The sequence below is a fragment of the Dromiciops gliroides genome, chromosome 3 (assembly GCF_019393635.1).
Source record: "Dromiciops gliroides isolate mDroGli1 chromosome 3, mDroGli1.pri, whole genome shotgun sequence".
NCBI classification, from domain to species: domain Eukaryota; kingdom Metazoa; phylum Chordata; class Mammalia; order Microbiotheria; family Microbiotheriidae; genus Dromiciops; species Dromiciops gliroides.
In genome coordinates this window covers 432,157,937-432,173,298 of record NC_057863.1, presented here as the reverse complement: position 1 = coordinate 432,173,298, position 15,362 = coordinate 432,157,937, and the positions used below count along the sequence as shown (strand labels likewise).

General features: G+C 36.4%; 1 pseudogene; it reads left to right on the top strand.

Annotated features, from left to right (window-relative positions):
* The first annotated feature begins 1,360 nt into the window (after positions 1-1,360).
* Positions 1,361-1,591, top strand: LOC122751565 (annotated as a pseudogene).
* Positions 1,592-15,362: the final 13,771 nt, after the last annotated feature.

The window sequence follows — 15,362 nt, the reverse complement described above, 5'->3', positions numbered from 1 at the left end:
ACCAAGATCACATAGTAGAGGGAATATCTAGCTGAACTCTCCCAATATTCTCCCTCCAAACAAATTTAAAATAATGTCCAATTGAATTTTGGAGCATCACAGCTGAGAAAAAGTTCTGGTAAAATTTTTTATTCAGCCACAGATGACTTAGGAGGTTGGAAGGAGACATCTGCATCACTCTGGTGGGGGTTGGCCTGGAGCACATGTGGTGGTAATACCAACTATGGACCTTGGTGATAGCTGTGACAGTAATAGCAACAGCAGCTTCAGGAGATCTTAGACTTGAGACAGTTAAGGGGATTGGACAACTGATCAGAAAGAAATTACAGGGGATCCCTGTGTTATCACTGGGCACAAAACCAGGTGCTGTTTAGCTATTCCATTGTCCATTACCCAGTTCTGGGTTACACTTCCAGGACAGAGAAAAGTGTTCATTGTGCCAAAAGAGTAGGGGCTTTAGGGGCAGTCCCATGGCTAAGAAAGGAACTAGTTTTGTGGCTGCAATGGTGACCATAGAGCATATGAGGAGAGCAATGACCACAACTCTACCTAGACCATACCACCTTGGAAGCACCAAAAATTTATAGTCCCACAGAACTAGCTGTGAAAACAAAAGGGAAAAAAACCTGACCCACCAGAGGAGTAGAGTTCAATTTTAACAGAATTCAAAGTCAAGATAAAGGCTGGAAAAATGAGCAAAAACCCCTCTACTGACCACAAAACTACTGTGGTGATAGGGAAGATCAGGACAAACTCAGGAGAAGGCAACAACATGAGACTAATAAGAATTTTTGAAAGAACAAAAGAATAAGACAAAAAAAGAACAAAACAATAATTTTAAAAATCAGATTAGAGTGGTAGAAGAAAATTTTTAAAAAGAGGTACAAAAACTGTTGAAGAAAATTACACTGTCCTTGATATCTTTACAAAAACTGACCACACATTAGAGCATTAAAAACTAACAAACACAGAAAACAAGGACTATTAAATAAACTCTTTGGGGTCATAATGCAGTAAAATTTCATTCAATAAATTAGTCTTTGATATATTGATTAAAATTTATTAGAAGGTAAATAATCTAAAGAATGAGTGGATAGACAGTCCAGCGAGCTGCATTGGTGGCCTTGTCCCACAGCAATTCCTGCCAAAAGCCAGAGAGAAACAGAAGTCTTCATCCAAGACACATCTTCTCCCAGAGCCAGTGGACAGGTAGGGAGCTTTAGGTGAGAGAGAGGGAGGGCAGCAGCACCTCTGCACCCAACACCCTCTCCTAAGACTGAGAAGAACAAGCTTCCGTTGGGGGACTTCATCTACCAGAGCAGCTCCTTGCCTTGCACTTGGGACTTAAGGTCACCTCAGAATGATGGAACCCCAGGAGAGTGGTGTCTAGTACAGCAGGTGGAGCAACAGCCAGGATGAGGTCAGCATGAACCTGCAGGCCTCTAAGAGCTCCAGCTGTGAGCAGATCTACACCAAACTATGCCCTGGGAAGATGGGCATCGCCATGAAGGTGGCAGGTGGAATCATTATGTTCTGGATCATTATCATCATTGGCTACATCACCGGCTACAATATCCACAAGTGCAAGTAGTGCTTTTCTGAATCCACCTACCCAGAGACCTCTTACTTCCTGCCTCAGACCACTGGGCCAGGCTGGTCCCTGGGGGCACACACACCTATAGATATAGATACACACACACACACACACACACAGAGGCAGGGACAGTCTCTTTTTCTTTTTTCAGGGAAAGAGAGAGCCACATACCTAGACAGACACTCAGGCCCTATACAGAAGAGATATCCATACATAGAGACATAGACAGACACAGGAAAAGGCAGGCACTAATGCACATACTTCTCCCCTGCCCCAGGATAGAATTCCAGACTAAGATGTCCACATCCCAGTCTTTCCCTGCCACATTCCACCCCCAGGGAGAGTTACTGAAGCCCAGGACTGCATCCCTCTCCTACCTAGCCTCTCTTTGGTTGCCCTGATCAGATGACCTCTCCTTTGGATCTGTGGCTTGACAATCAAAGGTCTGAGAAAGTGGGAGAGGCCAGGGCACAGTTCACTCATCACTGCAGCTTCTAGGGTTCCTTTTCCCTGCTCCAGTCACAGGTTGTGGGGGTAAAATCTACCTCCCGTAGACTGTGGCTTCTCTCCCCATCTCCCTTCCCTGCCCTTGGCCATGAACTCTGATTTCAAAAGAAATTTGTTGAGGGAGAGAAAGGCAGTGGCCCACTTATTTCCAGCAAAATTTTTTTGAAAGAAGAAGCATCATGTATGGGAAAGAGGTACTTGATTAAAATCCTGACTCCCATTTATGTTGTGTAAGCATGGGAAAGTTGGGAAAGTCACCATCTCTGGGCCTCAGTTCCCTCAACTCTAAAACGAGACCAGATTTTGAAGGTCCCTTCCATCTCTAAATCCGTTTCTATGACAATGGTTCAAGATGGAGTCCTAGCAAAGCCAGAAATTTCCCATGGTCCCTGGGGGTCAGCAGGGAAATTCATAGCCTTAAGCCCCAGCCCCCTCAGGGCCCAGGGTCTTCCCCTAGACTCACAGACCCATAGCTGTGTCCCCTTTATGTGTGTGAGGGGGGTCTCAGACCTTCAGCTCTGGAACTACTCTCAGAGGTATTCCCTCTAAAGTTAGTCCTTTGCCTCCTCCCCTGGATTTGCCCTCAATTGCTGCACTAAGTCCCACAGAATAATATCCCCTGGCCTACCCTGAAGGAAGAAAGCCCCAGTGAATCTGAATTGGGGCCCTGATATTTCCAATGACCCCTGGACACAGGTGACACAAAGACTCTCAGAGCCAGGAAAAAGCAGCCCCCAAGCTGAGGAGCCTTCCCTCCTGATCCGTGACCTCATCAAATAGGCAGAGGCTGAGCCATGAGGGACTGGGGCATTCTGGGGGTTGAGCCTCAGCCTCTATGCCTCCCTCCCCCTTCTTGTGCCTTTCTAGAGAGGCAGAATAATATGAAGGATAAAAAGGTCTTAGACTGGAAGGATTCTAATAAACAGCCACTTGTGTGGAAAAAAAAAAGAATGAGTGGATAAAAAGTTAATCACAGACATAATCAATAATTTCATTAAAGGTTATGACAAAAATAATGTACTGAAATTTGTGCAATGTAGCCAAAGCAGTTCTTATTTATTTTAATGCTTTCATCTATAAGAGAGAGAAATTGTAGTTCAACTAATTAGATATGGGATTTTAAAAATTCTAGAAAAAGAACAAACTAAAAATACTCAATTCAACACCAAATGATAAAACCTGAAAAATCAAAGAAGTGATTAATTAGATTGAAAGTAAAATAAAATCGTAGACTTCATAAATAAAACTACCAGATGATTTTATGAAAAATCCAACAACACGGATAAGCACTTAGTTGATTTGACTTTAACAAAGAAAGAAGAAAACCAAATTACTATTTCAAAAATGAAAAGTGAATGAACCACAAATAAAGATGAAAGGAAGGCAATTATTAGAAGCTATTTTGACCATTTAAATGAAATGGGTAAATATTTACAAAAAATATAAATTTCCTAGATTAACAGAAGAGGAAAGAGAATACTTAAATAACCATATCACAGAAAAATAAATTTAATAAATCATAAATGAGCTTGCCAAGGGGAAAAATACATATGACCATTACACCATTACAGGTGAATTCTAACAAACATGAAGAATAATTAACTCAAATTTAAAACAAATTTTTAAAAACAGGTAAGAAGGAATCCTGTGAAATTCTTTCTATGATACAAAAATGGTTTTGATACCTAACCAAAGAGAAAAGAAGCAGAGAAAGAAAATGAGAGATTGATCTCCCCAATGAATATTTATACAAATACTTAAAATAAAATACTAGAAAGGAGATTTCAGCAATATATTACAAAGGTCATATACTGTGACCAGACTGCATTTATTCCAGGAATTCAGGCCTGGCTCAATATTAAGAAAACTATAAGTGTAATTGGTCATACCAATGGCTAAATAAACAAAAATTACATGATTATGTCAGTAGAGTCAAAAAAAGATTTTGAAAAAATACAATTCCCATTCCTATTAAAAACAGAAAAAAATCATGTGGATAAATGGAGCTTTTCTTAAAATAAGTAGTATCTCTCTAAAACCATGAGCAAGTGTTATAGATAACAGGGACTAAAGTTGAATCCTTTCCAGTAAGATTATGGGGGAAGCAAGGATATCCATTATCATCACTATTATTCAATATTGTACAAAACATGTTAGCTATAGCAATAGGATAAGAAAAAGAAATTGAAGGAATAAGCATAGGAAATGAAATGTTTTGTAGATGATGTGGTGGTGTACTTAAAGGAACCACAATAATGGTTAAAAATTTAGTTGAAACAATGAGTGACCTTAGTAAAGTTGCAGAATATAAAATAAATCCATACAAATCATTAACATTTCTATTTATTTCCAATAATATTCAGCAGGATGAGAGAGAAAGTGAAATTCCATTAAAAAACTGCAGACAATATAAAACACTTTTTAGTCTACTTGGCAAATAGAAGAACTAAGTAGTACAGTGGATAGAGCACTAGCCCTGGACTCTGGAAGACCTGAATTTAAATCCAGCCTCAGACACGTATTAACTGTGTGACCCTGAAAAAGTTGCTTAACGTTGTTTGCCTCTGTTTCCTCATTTGTAAAATGAACTGCAGAAGGAAAGAACATACCACCCCAGAATCTTTGCCAAGAAAACACCAAATGGGGTCACAAAGAGTCAGACATGACTATAATGACTGAACAATAACTACTTACCAAAACACATACAGGAGCTATATAAACAAAATACTATTCACTCAAATAAAGATGGGTCTGAATTATTGGAGAATCATTAATTTATCATGGTTATGTCAAGTCAATATAATAAAAATTACAATGCTAACTAAATTAAATTATTTATTCAATGCCATACAAATCAAATTATGAAAAAATACTTTATAGACCTAGGAAAATATACTAACAAAATTAATCTGGAGGAACAAAAGTACAAGACTGTAAGAAAATCAATGAAAAATTGAATAACAAGGAGACCTACCAGTACAAAGTATATTACAAAGCAGTAATCATCAAAATAATTTTGTAAGAAATATAGCAGTTTAACAATAGACTATATTAGAAATATATCAGTTCTACAATGGACTAGATTAGGTACACGGTATACAAAACGCAATGAGGATAGTAGACTATTAGTTTGATAAACACAAAGACCCCAGCTATTGGGGCAAGAACTCACTATATGACTAAAACTGTTGAGAAGACTGAAAGTGGTCTTGCAAAAACAAGGAATGGACCAATATTTCAAACCATATGCCAAGATAAGGTCAAAATGGGTATGTGATTTAAACATAAAAGGGTGATATCATAAACAAATAATGGGGACATAGAAGAAACCACCTGTCAGGTCTATGGATAGGGGAAGAGTTCAGACCAAGCAAGGATATAGAAGCTTATAAGAAGTAAATGGATAATTTTCATTACATTATTTTAAAATGATTTCACTGGGGCAGCTATGTGATGCAGTGGATAGGACACTGGCCCTGGATTCAAAAGGAACTGAGTTCACATCCAGCCTCAGACACTTGACACTAGCTGTGTAACCTTGGGCAAGCCACTTAACTCTCATTGCCCTGCCTACCTGTCCCCCAAAATATTTTGCACAAATAAAAACCAAAGCTGCCAAAAATTAGAAGGAAAGCAGGAAACTGGGAAAAGATTTTCAATAAGTCTCTCAGATAAAGATCTCATTTTTCAAATGAGATAACTGAACTAAATTTATAAAAATAGCAGCCATTCCCCAACAGGTAAATGGTTAGGTGTTATGAACAGGCAGTTCTTAGAGAAAAATATAAGCTATCAATAGTTACATAAAAAAATGATCTAAATAAAAAATAGAGAAATGTAAACTGAAACAACACATCTAAAGCCTATGAGATTGGCCAAGATGACAGAAAAGGAAAATGACAAATGCTAGAGGAGCTATAGGAAACTAGGTGTACTAATGCACTGTTGGTGGAGCTGTGAACTAGTTCTACCATTCTAGAGAGTAATTTGGAACCATGCTCCCAAAGTTCTGAAATTGTGCATAATGTTTTACCCAGCTATACTAGTAATATGTCTGTATCCCAAAGAGATCTAAGAAAAAGAAAAGAGCCACATCTCCAAAATATTTAAAATATTTCATATTTGTTTTGGCAAAAAATGGAAACCTGGGGGATAAACATCAATTGAAGAAGGGCCAAACAAGTTATGGTGTATGAATGTGATAAAATATTATTTTTGTAAAGAAATGATGAAGACGATGGTTTCAGAAAAACCTGGGAGAATTTTATAAACCTATCACAAAGTTAAGTGAGCAGAACCAGTAGAACAATTTTTCATAGTAACAGAATATTGTAAAGATAATGAACATGAAAGACTTAATGACACTGATCATGATAGTTTAAAGAATCCATAAAGAAAAATAGCTGTCCACCTCCAAATAGAGAACTGATGGATTCAGAGTGCAAATTGAGGCATGCTTTCTTTCTTTTTATTGTTTTTTCTTCAGAACATGCCTAATGTGGAAATGTTTTGCATGACTTTGTATGTATAATGGATATTGTATTTCTTGCCTTTTCAAAAGATGGGGAAGAGGCAGAGGTAGAGGTATAATTTGGAACTGAAAATTTTTTTTTTAAATAATTAAAGAGAATGGAGGGCAATAGATCCTCAAGTGACATGCTGCCCCTTGTATCCAAATAATTCTAAGTATCTTAGAGTATGAATAGAGGCATTACAGAGGACTTAAGGGAATATGTAGACCAAGAGTTCCACAAGATAAGACTCTATGGATGGATTGTAAATATGCCATTGAACAGGGATACTACATGTCAACAAACCACAGATTTATTCGAATATGATGGGGTATAGTTGTTTAACTCTTCCCATATCAGCATTGTCTTCCCAACTGGGCTTAAGGTCCTAGAGGCAGAGACTATGTATTATATATATTTTTTGGATTAGTATTCTCTCAGTGCCATGTGAATTTTTTTACTTTGAAAATTATTTGCTCATTGATTATAGGCATTCATGAAGTTCAACACTTAAGCTATTATAGATGAAATAAAACCAATCATTCCCTCTATTCATTGTCTACAGAAAGGTTGAGGGAAATAAGTCATGCAGCCATAAACTCCTAAATAACTATACCCAAGTATCTATATCATAGGGTGGCTGTAAAGGTTAAATGAGGCAATGAGTGGGGGATGCTTTCCAAATCTTAAAGCCATATATTAAATGTAAGCAATTTTTATTTACAATGTGTCCATAAAACTTTTACAAGTATCTAAAACTATCCAAGGTAGCAAATGCTTTCTAAAATGTCATACTTCTTCTTTATATTACTTGATATCCAAGGGAAGGGAAAGAATTAATAAAATGAATGAAAAAAGGGAGTTCAACTTATTAGAAACTCTTCACTCACCCAAAACATGAGAATAATGAAATTCCTTAGCTACACTAAATAATCTTAGGCATTGCTTCATTTATCATCTTTGTATCCATTGCATCTGGTACCATTACTGCCACATAATATTTGTTTAACAAATGCTTGTCATTGGATTGATTGATAACTTTTTTGTTTGTTTGTTTTTATGGGGCAATGAGGGTTAAATGACTTGCCCAGGGTCACACAGCTTTTAAGTGTTAAGTGTCTGAGGCTGGATTTGAACTCACATCCTCCTGAATCCAGGGTTGGTGCTCTATCCACTGTGCCACCTAGCTGCCCCTGATTGATAACTTTTTGTGGAGGAACTTGGTGGTATCACTCATAACTCTGCAATTATTTCACTTTTAAACAGGAAAGGCTAGGGAAATTTAAGAAAAGATCACTTGATGAATCAACATTCTTAACCTAAAAGGTAAAGGAAATGTATGGAAAAAAAAATTACATAATCTGTTTAGGAAAATAGAAAGGAGGGTGCTCCGTGGCTGTTGATATGTAGACAACAATGAAGTAGTCCTTGCCATCAGGGAATGTGCATTCTATTAGGTAAAATTATAAGTAAATGCAAAGAAATTTGAAGGGGAACTCAGGAGAATACTAACAACTCAGAGGATCAGGCAAGGATTTATGTGGAAAATGGCACCAAAACTGGGCTTTGAAGGAACTTAGGCATTCCAAGTAGGAAATTTGAGAGGGGGTGCTTTTTAAGCATCTCTAAGAAATAACAATAACATTTTATATAGCACTTATTATGTTCCAGGAACTGTGTTAAGTCTTTATAATTAGTTTCTTATTTGATCCTCATAGCTCTCTGGAGGGTAGGTGCAATCATTATCATCATTTTACAAATGAAAAAACTGAAGTAGTGATCAAATGACTTGTCCAGAGTCATACAGCTAGTGTCTGAGACTGGACTTGAACTCAGGTCTTCCTGACCTGAGGCACAGTGTAGTATCCTCTCTGCCACCTGGGTGCCCCACAAAGGAGCTCAGAGGCCACATATGGTGTTAAAGAGTAATTCTCCTTTCTAAGGCTAAATTTCTCAACATGGAAGCTCTCCATTTCCCAGAAGCAAAAACAAAACAAAACAAACAAACAAAAAACAAATTCAGATAACTACTGGCAAGTTAATTTGCTAGGTGTGTTACAGAGTCAGGGGCAATTCAGTAAATGTATCATGCAATTACACATTGGAAGGAAATTGTTATAAGTGATTTTTTACACATTGTATATTTTTAAGGCATGTTCCCTCCCCTCTGCAGCACTATGTTAATCACCTCTGAAGTAAAATGACTTGAAGAATGCAAAATATTTTAAGTGTTCTGATGAATAGTAAGCAAGTCCTCTCAGGGAATAGGAAATTGTTATTTCATGGAGCTAATTCGCCTTTATTAGAGCTTCTGTATGTCACTGCATTGGAAGTCAGATGTGCTCTCTGGAACCACCTGCGGTTTCTTTTGTTCACTGCAGCGCTATTAATATAGGACTATACCATTTAGAAAGACCTTAAATAGGATTAGCTATTAATCCAAGGCTTTGTTTTCCTTTAACAAAAATGGAGGGAAAGCTTTGATGTTAATATTTGCTGGATTTTTCTTTTAATTTCACCCATGGGTAAGGTAAGTACAACTGCATTTGCCACTGAATTCAGTTTTTAGAACCGAGTAAAACACAGTTGTGTCAACCCTGCACAATTAGATAATTCTGAACACAGCTGCACAGGCAGAGGGGGATTGCATATGTGAATAGCTTCACATATGTGCATATCTGCTTTTGCAGAGTAAACTGCTTCTGCCCTCTGTGTTTTTTAAAACAAGTATTTCTTAAACCTGGTATTTCATTTCAATTAAACCTATGGGAAAAGCCTGTTAATTTTTTTCATTTTTGCTAAGCATTAATAAAACGTTAGCTTTCATAAAAGTATTAAATGCATATTTATGAATCCAGTAGTTCTCAACACAGTAAGCTAATTTATTATCATCTAGTTGTTGAAGTAGATAGTGGTGGACATGGAGTTAGAACAATTTGAGTTTGAATCTGCTCTCAGCAGTGTGACCCTGGGCAAGTCTCTTCTCTCTTAGTTTCCTCATCTGTAAAGTGAGAATAAGAATAGCATCTATCTCACATACCTCTATTATGAAGATCAAATGAGGTAGTATTTGTAAAATATATTGCAAATCTTAAAGTGCTATACAAGTACTAGTTTTATTATAATTATTGGTTATTATTACCTTCTTGGGAAGGCACTGAAGTTTTTTGATAGCTAATTTTGATAGCTAATTATACCTTAAATCTTAAACGTAGGGAGAACTTTTTATTCTTTTGCCTGAAGAGATGCCAATCTATATGTTTACATGTTGACACTGTCTTTAGTTATGAGAGTGAAGTGACCATTAAAAAAGAACTGCTATTAAGTTCAACATTTTAATACACTTCATTCAGTCAAATTCTTGGAAGAGAAACAAATACTCCTCTTCTTGTACGTGTCTTGCATATCTATTATTTTTGATGTGAAAACTAGTAGCAGTAGTAACATGTCTGAAAATCCAGATGTCCAGAGACCTATGGAAGATGTGTATATCTTTGAAATACCTTGACATTTGAGTGGAAACTAGGTAAAAAACACTTCAGAAACAGAGATTCCTGGTTTTAGGATTGGCTACAGAATTTGTGAACTCCTATGGTGTGAACACTCAGGTAAGTCAGCTATAAACCCTAGGATTTTTAGATAATATACAAAAATTTGTGTTTCCTTAATACATTGTATAATAGTTCAATGAGAGATTAAGATAAAAGCTAATTTCTAAAAAAAAAAACCAAAAACCCTCTGCATCTATATAAAAAAGCTTTAAATTCTCAAAAAATCCATGTAGAAAAAAACTTGACATGAGGGTAGAACAGTGTTATTTCATTCTCTCAAAGCATTCATCAGACATCCATGAGTTATATTTATTCATGTCTTCAGAAAATATGAAATTTGATTGAAGTGTTTTGACATGTATTTCAATCTACAAATGAAATCAGGTACATAGGATGCCATATATATATATATACACATACATATATATGTATATATATACACATACATATATATGTATATATATATATATATATATATATATAAACATACTTTTTAAAGTCTCTCAGTATTTTATTATTTTTCAGGTACATATAAGGATTGTTTTAAACATTTGTTTTCATAGGATTTTTAGTTCCAAATTTTTCTCCCTCTTTCCCCTCCCTCGCTCCTCCCCAAGACAGAAAGCAATCTAATATAGGTTATATATGTGCAATCACATTAAACATATTTCTGCATTACTCATATTGTGAAAGAAGAGTCAGAACAGAAAGGAAAAGCCTCAAAAAAGGAGGAAAAACACAGCCCAAAAGTTGAAACAGTATGGTTCAATCTGCATTCATAATCCACAATTATTTTTTCTGGATGTTGAGAACATTTTCTATCATGAAGTTCTTTGAAATTGTTTTGGACCATTGCATTGCTAAAAAGAGACAAGTCTATCACCATTGTTCATCACACAATATTGCTGTTACTGTGTACAATGTTCTCCTGGCTCTGTTCCTCTAAGTCAGCATTAGTGCATGTAAGTCCTTCCAGGTTTCTCTGAACTCTTCCTGCTCATCATTACTTTTCCCATTGATTTTTTTTCTTTTTTTTTCCATTGATTTTTAAAAACTTTGTGTTCTAAATTTTCTTCTTCCTTCCCTCCTCATCCCTCCCTATGAAATCCAGCAATTAAATATGTCATACATGTGCAGATATGCAAAACATCTCATTAGTCAGGTTGTGAAAGAAAATAGACAAAATATCTTTAGAAAGAGGAGCTAACAAATAAAATTACTTTTCAAATCTGTATTCAGATACCATTAGTTCTTTCTTTGTTGATGGTTTGCATTTTTCATACATCCTTCTAATATCATCCTGCTCATCATTAATTTTACAGTAACTATTGCCAACTGTGTTATCCTCCATCTTATTGTCTCCCCTTGATATTTACTCTATTTTCTATCTTCCTTCACCCTATCCCCTCAATCTGGGCTTCCTTCCTTTGCCTCTCCTCCCCCATCTTCTTCCCTTCCCACATTCCCTCAGGGCATAATATATTACCATACCCACTTGAGTATGTATGTTATTCCCTCTTTGAGCCAATTTTGATGAGAGTAAAGTTCACTCACTCCACCACTCTGTCCCCATCTTCCCCTCCAGTCCATAAGCTTTTTCTTCTTTCTTTTATATGAGCTACTTTTCCCCAGTCCACCTCTCCCTTTCCCTTTCTTCCCATGTGTCCCGCTTACCCCTTAACTTTATTTTGAAGATGTCATCATGGGTCAGCTAGGTGAAGCAGTGGACAAAGCACCAGCCCTGGACCCAGGAGGCCCTGTGTCCATATCCAGCCCCAGACATAAGCCATCCTACCCTGCTTGCCCCACAAAAAAACAAGGATAAACAAAAAATAAATGTTTTATAGATATGATCCCTTCATATTCAATTCACACCTGTACCCTCTGTCTCAGTATATTCCTTTCAGCTGCCCTAATACTGAGAAAGATCTTATGAGTTAGAAGTATTATCTTCCCATAGAGGAATGTAAACAGTTTAATATTTTAATATCGCTCATAATTTATTTTTCCTGTTTATCTTTTTATGCCTTTTTGTACTTGAAAGTCAAATTTTCTATTCATTTCAGGTCTTTTCATCATGAATACCTGAAAGTCCTTTTTTTTCATTGAAGTCCCACTTTCTCCTGAAAGGTTATACTCAGTTTTGCTGGATAGATCATTCTTGGCTGTAGTTCTAGTTCCTTTTCCCTCTGGAATATCATATTCTATGGCCTCTGGCCCTATAATGTAGATGCTGCTAGATCTTGTTTTATCCTTACTGTAGTTCCACAGTATTTGAATTTCTTTTTTCTAGCTGCTTACAATATTTTCTCCTTGACCTGGGATGTCTGGAATTTGGCTATAATATTCCTGGAAGTTTTCCTTTGAGGATCTTTTTCATGAGGTGATTGCTGGTTTCTTTCAATTTCCATTTTACCTTTTGCTTCTAGAATATCAGGGCAATTTTTCCTGATAATTTCATGGAAGATGCTGTCTAAACCCTTATTTTGGTCATCGTTTTCAGGTAGTCCAATGTTTTTCAAATTATCTCTCCTGGATTTATTTTCCAGGTCAGCTGTCTTTCCAAGGAGATATTTTATATTGCCCTCTTTTTTTATTCAATTGGATTTACTTTACTGTGTCTTGGTTTCTCATAAAGTCACTAGCTTCCATTTGTTAAATTCTAATTCTTAGGCAATTATTTTCTTCAGAGAGCTTTGGTATGTCCTTTCCCATTTGGCTTTTCAAGCTGTTGACTTTTTTATCATGACTCTCCTGCATTGCTCTCATTTCCTTTTCCATTTTTTCTTCCATCTCTCTAAATCTTCCTTCTATCTCTCATACTTTCTCTTCAAAGTCCCTTTTGAGTGCTTCCATGGCCTGAGACCAATTCATATTTTTCTTGGAAGCTTTGGGTTTTGGAGCTTTGACTTTGTTATTATCTTCTTCTGAGGGTGTATTTTGGTCTACTTCACCTCCAAAAAAGTCCACTGCTTTCTTTGTCTACTCATCTCAACCTGGAAGCAGATGTCTGATTGAAATCTGATTCTCTATGGTCAGAAGCTCCCACACTGGCCTGCCACCACTTGATTCAGCCCACTGGTTCAGAACCAGGGTGCTTCGCCCCAACTACAGCAGAGACTGAAGCCACTTCACCCTGGCCAACCACCAAACTACCTTACTGGTCCTCAAGCTGAGCCTCAGAAGAAACTGCTGCTGCCAAAGACTCCAAAGCACTGGAGACACAGTCTGTTCCTAGCTTGGTCTGGACCTCATGCTGAGCTCCTCTTTCAGCCCAATCAGCAGGTGATCCTAGTTGCTGTCTTTGGCTGGAAAGTAATCTCATTCTGTTCTTACATGGATTAGGCTGCTCTGTTTTTATTATTATTATTATTATTATTATTACATTATTCCAGAGTGAGTGGATGGGTTTATTGGGAACTTTCAGGAGTTACAACCTCTCCTCTGCCATCTTGGATCTGCCTCTTAAACATACTTTTGCATTTAATCTGTATTACCAACACATCCTGAAATCTAGACAGTCAATAACTCAATAAATTAAGGTCTGATTTGTAGATTGCTGATTTCTGACTTGTAAATGATCACACAGAAAATTTAACAATTGGCTTCAGTTGATTAGAAAGTAAAAACCTCAGGAAGACAGATGGCATTCTTCTCCCTGCTACTGATTGAAGATCTTAAGAGAAAAAAAGGCAGATTTGAGAAATAAGCAGCAGGGTGAAAGATGGTGTGGGAATTGGATTTTAATTTCTGACTGATGACTTAAAAATATAGAAATGGGTTTTTGGACTAAAATATATAGTATACCTTATAATATATAGTACATATGCATTTGTCTGTATTATTTCGAATCCAATAAAATTGTTTAAAATTGAAAAGAAAAGGGGGAGGAAGAAAATCATCCATGACTATTCTCCAAGATAATTACCTCAGAAAGTAGCTATAATATATCAAGAATAGGAATATTAATGAATGGGTCAAAGAGCAAACAATAGAAATGAGAGCAACATCTAAAACAATAACAGAGACAACATATTGAATTTCATCTAAAGAAATTCTTTAAAAAATCATCCCTCTGAACATATGTTAACAAAGGAAAAAAAGAATGCTTAGTGAAGTGAGCATGAAATTCAAAAATTAGGAAGATAACGAATTAATAATCTCCAAACAAGCACAAAACTGTGAAAATCAAAGAAGAGGTACAGTAGAAAACAGATCAATGAGCTGAGGAAACAAAGAACTGTTTTATTTTAAATAGACTGACAAAATTGACAAATCTATAGCTAATTTGATTAAGGAGGGGCAGGGAGAAATAAAGGAGTAAAATCCAATACTCTAAATAAATAAATGAGAAAGAAGAATTCACAACCCATGGAGAGAAAATACATAGCATTATCATATCATTATAGATATGTAGCTAGCTGTTTCTTTAAGGGTCCAAATTCCCCATATCACAAATGAGGTTTAAAAGACTGTCCCAAAGTCATATGATTAGTAACTTGCAATCCTGGTATTCAAATCTAGGTCCCTTTGATATCAAATCCTGAATGTTCACCACTGAACCATGCATTCTTTTAAAGCAAGTCAGGAACTATTCAGCAGGAAAAGGTATTTCCAGGTTGAATTATTTTCCATAAAACAATTAGAATGATATGTCAGGGGAATCTTAGGTTAGTTAGGTGGTACAGTGGATAGTGTGCTGGGCATGGAGTCAGGAAAACTCCTCTTCCTAAGTTCTGGCCTCAGACAGTAGCTGTATGACCCTAGTCAAGTGTGTGATATTAGGTAAGTCATAACCATGTTTGCTTCAATTTTCTCATATGTAAAATGAGCTAGAGAAGGAAATGGCAAATCACTTCAGTATCTTTACCAAGAAAACCCCAAATGGTGTCACAAGGAGTTTGACATGACTGAATAACAACAGGGCAATCTCATAAATATATTCCTAGATTTCAGTAACACAGTTGACAAAGTATTGTGGACAACCGAGAAAAATGTGCTGTATGATAATCATCCACTAAATTATAAATTAGTTGCAATCTGCATTAGTGGAAAGAATTTCCATATCAGCAAAATGACAGATCGTTAATGTGGTGTGGTTTGTTTTGGTTTTGTTTTTAGTTTGATGGATTTGGGTCTTTGGTTGTTTTGTTTCATTAGGGGTCTTGGTATTAGACCTTTGGTTTCATTGGTAAAAGA